The sequence below is a fragment of the Echinops telfairi genome, unplaced genomic scaffold (genome assembly GCF_000313985.2).
Source record: "Echinops telfairi isolate 266 unplaced genomic scaffold, ASM31398v2 ScPeMD7_7465;HRSCAF=8503, whole genome shotgun sequence".
Lineage (NCBI taxonomy): Eukaryota > Metazoa > Chordata > Mammalia > Afrosoricida > Tenrecidae > Echinops > Echinops telfairi.
This window is the reverse complement of record NW_022111365.1, coordinates 922,350-927,586: the sequence shown is the minus strand read 5'-3', so window position 1 is coordinate 927,586 and position 5,237 is coordinate 922,350.

The window sequence follows — 5,237 nt, the reverse complement described above, 5'->3', positions numbered from 1 at the left end:
GGCTACCTTTAGTTTCAGACAAGAGAGATCAAGGGCCATAACCTTCAGGTCCTTGCTGTCTTGTTTTGTTTGTGACCTTGAGTTTTGTTCCACCCCCTTCTCCCACTCTAGCCACGACTTAGCCCTATGATTCTTTTCAGAGTAGTTGGTAGTCATAGCTGGGCACCCTCTATTCTGTTCTCAGAGCTGTGGGATCCAACAATGATCATTTAAATCATTACGCAGTTGCTGTCAGGCAGTTTGAATTCATAGCAACCTCAGGTGTGTCAGAGCAGAACTGTGCCCAGAGGATTACGGGAGCTGATTGTTAGAAGCTGATCACTACCCTTTCTTTGGACACACCTCAATTTATTCTCTCTTCAATTTTACTTGCTTAAATGAAGGATAGATCATCACTGGCAAGGGAAAGCTGTAGGACTGGGCTAAACACCCCAACTAAAAATGCAGTTATACTATGTCAGCAGGCGGAGGGGGTTGGGGAAACAAGCTAGGAGCTCTGAATCACTAGCTAAGGGCCTTAGGGAAGGCTACATTTAATTCTCATAACAAAGCCCCATTTAATCCTCCTAACAAACCCTAATATCAAACCCTCACCATAAACTCCCATTTAATCCTTGGAACAAATCTCTCTGCTTCCAAAGCTGAAAAGGAGGGGCAGTCATTAATCTCGGAGGTGCCTCCAGTTGTAAAACCTTATGATCCTATGGAAAGAAACCACATTAATAATTAACACGTATTCATTCACCAGGGCCAAGGTATTAAGTTGAAAACAGCGGCTTGGACTAAAACTCCCCCAACAGCTACCAAGGGATTGACTCCAGGCTGTCCCGATGGAGGCCTGTTCTTGCCCAGTATCCTGATGGGAGTAGGGGCTGGGATCGCAGTGGGTGGGAGGAGAAGCAGAGGCAGCTGCTCAGGTTCTCTGAGCCTGGCTGGTGCTCCAGGTATGTGTCCTCCCCCATTGAATCCTCCTAATAATCCTGGAGGTAGGAACCAGATTGTCCCCATTATATGGGGATGAGTATTCCTACTGGGTCTCTAGTGCATACATGCCTGAGTTTATTCTGAACCAAATATGTTTGGACATGTCTGTAATGGCTGCGGACAAGTTCTCTAAGTGATACAATTGTCTCCATCTCCGTAGGGTGCAATTAAAAAAAAGTCCAATCAAAACAGTGACCTCCAGGGACAGTTACATTTTGGAGGAGAGATCAGCTCATACGTTTAAGGCAACTGAGTTGGGGGTTCCAAAGGGGTACTATTGATGTATTTTCTCAGAGGACACAGGGTGATCATGAGGGCTTATTAGGAAGTTTTAAGAAAATCTTATCTACATGGGTGGAGAAAAAAGCCAGGCAAAGTGCACCCAAGATTTTTTCCCATCAGAACAATGCACCTGATTGTCTTTGATGCAATCAAGGACTAGGCTATGATCATTATTTTTGAAACCTTAGCCCATCTACCCTACAGCTTGGTCTTGCCCCTTCAGGCTTTTTCTCTCCAAATTCAATGAACATCTCAAAAGGACACAATTTGAGCACCTCAAATTTTGAATATGCCAAAACTATCACTGGGGTGTATTGTAAATCAGAGTGCAACATTCTTCAGGGAGGGGTTAGAGAGATGCAAACACCGCCTTCAGAGGGGTGTAGCACTAGATGTAGGCAATTCCTAGAAACAATAGTTTCACATTTTGATATTTTCGTTGAAGGCTTCTATGATTTCATAGCAATACTCTTTTAGATATTCTCATACATGTGAAGAAAATTAGGTTTAGAGAAGTTAAGTGGCATTCCCTCAAGTCACACTGGGAGAGGTGGAGTCAGGGTTCAGACTCAGGCAGCATGACTTCATAGCCCATGCTCATTCAGGGACTTGATCCAAGAATCTCTGAGGATTCCAGAGACAGTGCATCCCTATGTTAGTCTTCATCAGAGCTGAAAACAGATGGCACCCTCAAACAGGAGGACTGAGGGGAGTTTAGTCAAAGGGCTATTTACATTTACAAAGACGCAGAGAATTTAGAGACAGCTGCAGTTTCTGAGTGAAAGGTCGAGGGGCGAGAATAGTAACTGAGCCTGGCCAGAGAGCAGGATGGGCAAGTCCACTAGACAAGATCCGTGCCCTCTTGTGGGAACATAGGCAGCCTATAACCAGCAGGAAGGGCGTCCCAAGAGATAAATGGCATCATTCCATTTTCATCCTCTCTGATCTCCTGCTGGCACCTTTCATTGGCCAACCCCACAGCAAGCTGGTAGACAAGAAACCTCACTGAAGCTATTCATAAGGCCAGCTTCTTGGAGAACAGAAGTGGGGGAGGGGAAACAAATCTGGGGACACAAACAGAACACAGATTGCATTCATCTGGGCCACTTCCATGGGAGGTCCCTGTGCCCGCACCATCAATGGGATACCACATGCCGAGGTCATCAGTCAAGCAACCTCCCGAGAACATCTTTCTTTCAACCATCCATACCCCATCCTAAGGTGGCCCTCGGGTGGCCCCTTGCTCCACTGGGGAACAAAGGGACAGGGAAACCAGAGTGTCTCTCTTTTTAGGAACTGGGTACAAATGTAACAGGGAGAGGGAACACCAGAAAAAGTCAGGTAAAGCCTGAGGGCAATGGGGAGTGCACACGGTACCCAACTGTTGGGCTGATTTTCCCGAAGAAAGGGTTTCTTATATTCCCCCACCTTAAGTACAGTAGTGATTTGCCGTCATGATAAATAGAGAAATGTGCATGAGGCTGATACTCTTAAATGCAACAGTGACTTGAAGCCATGCTAAAGAGATTCATGATGCTGAAAGGAGAGCAGAGCCACGGCCCAGGCTAACTGGATACCTTACCAGCCCCAGCTTTCCTGAGAATCTTTGATTTTTAAGTGCTAAACTTTTCAGGAACCAAATTTTAGCTCCGCCGAGAACTCTGCTGTACCTGTTCCTGAGCCAGTGGGGGGGGGTGGGGGCAGGGTGCAACGCTTCTCTCTCCTGAATCTTTCCTCCTCCCTCAGCTCCAGGGCCACCTGACCTCTCACTACCTGCCCCATTTCTCCTCTCTGCCAGCCTTCAGCACTGTGCGCAGCCCTACTCCAGGGCATGTTCCTTTCCTAGCCCATGTCCTTTGGATTCCAGTGGAATGTCTATTCCTGGGGACCTCCGAGGTGACTTTCTTCCCCTTTCCTCTCTCCCACACAGTTCTGGCTGTCCAGGCCTTCGGGGAGGAGCTGCATTTCTGAGCCAGTGCCCATGGCTCTTCCCCAGAAGGACAAGTAGAAGTGCTACGGTGACACACAAAACTCCTGACAGCTCGTGACTCCGTTTCCATGACCCCTGGAGGCTGTCATGTGGCACCACTCCACAAAAGGCCCTGAGAGAAAGGAATCTCTTCCAACCCCTCCAGGCTCCACAGAAGCATAGGCGGAGCAGCCAGGAGTGTACCGTGCAGGCCAAAAGCTAAAACTAGTAGAATCCTACACCTCCATGTTAAAAAGAATGTTGAGATCCTAATTGCCATCCACTTCAAGTCAGACCACTTTTTTAATTCAATAAAAATTTCCAAACACTGCCATCGGCCAGTTACTATACGAACATACATTGTTTCCTATCATCCTTGAAAACAGAGATGGAGAGAACTGCCGAAGAGTCAGCTCTGACCTCGTGACAACACTGTGTACCACAACGCAGAATCCTCCCGGCCTGCTCCTCCTAACGAGTGTCCAAATGCCATAAACCTGAAGTTCTTTTAAGAAGTACCGATCTATATGGGAACAAATTGACAAGAGCGAGTCAGAATTTCAGATAGGAACTGTATGGGGCAGTGAGTTTCTGTTAGGGGGGAAGAATCACTTCAGAAAAGGAGCACAAGAAAGGTTGCACAACTCAATGAACATAGTCAATGTCACCAAATGGTACATGTGGGAACTGTTGAATTGGTGTCTGTGTACAACATTTTTATTAAGTCGGCTGCTTATTTTTAAAAGTGTTAGGTACCTATAGTTAGCTGCCCCCACTGGCCCTGCCAAGCTGTCACGGCAATTCTTCCCTTCAGCTTCTGGCCTGACCACTGCGATCACAAATGTGCTCTGTGCGGCTCTTCCCTGACGTTTGGATTCCAAATACAGTATAAGATGAAAAGAATTGGCCATTTCTGATGTATTATCATGCAGAGCTTCCTGCCTCCTGGAAGAGAAGTCACTCCTTAGAAGGGCCCAGGAGTCCCTGGGTGGTGCATACAAGGGAGCCCTCAACTACTAGTCAACAGGTTGGCAGTTTGTACTCATCTAGAGGTGCCTTGGCAGACAGGCCTGGCAATCTCCTTCTGTAAGATCACAACCTTGCCAAACTCTTCTCCTTTGTCAGCTGGCATGATGGTCGGCTTTGTTGGCTGAAGGGATGCTGCAGAAGAAAGGTCTCTGCCTGGTTCCAGTGTTCTCTCCTGCCAAATACCGTCAGATGTTCACCTACCCGTCCTTTCCGGAGTTCCTCTACCCGTCCTTTCCGGAGTTCCGCGTCCATGACTTCCTTCTCACCCGCATTGTCCTATTGGTACTCAGTGATGGCATCCAGCTGGTTCGCACAGGTTTGGCAGAACCAATACTTATTATTTTTTAATCATTGTATTGTGGGCTCTTAATGCTCTTACAGCAATCCATATGTTCATTGTGTCAAGCACATTTGTACACATGTTGCCATCATCCTTTTTGAAACATTTTCTTTCTACTTGAGCCCTTGGTATCAGCTCCTCATTTGTTTTCCTACACCCCCCCACCACCCTCCCACCCTCATGAACCCTTGATAAAGTATAAATTATTATTATTTTCATATATTAAACCATATGTTGTCTCCCTTCACCCATGTTTCTGTTGTTCATGACCCTGGGTGGAGGGAGTTATACATAGATCATTGTGATCGATTCCCCTTTTCTCCTATCACCTTCCCCTGACCCTCATGGTATCGCTACTCCCATTACTGTTCCTGAGGGGTTTATCTGTCCTGGATTCCGTGTGTGTCGAGAGCTTTTATCTGTATCACTGTACATGCTTTGGTCTAGCCAGATTTGTAAAGTAGAACTGAGGTCATGATAGTGGGGTGGGGTGGGGAGGAAGCACTAAAGAACTAGTGGAATGTTGTATGTTTTTTTTTTTTTTTTAAACATTTTATTAGGGGCTCATACAACTGTTATCCCAATCCATACACACATCAATTGTGTAAAGCGTATTTGTACATAATTTCTCAA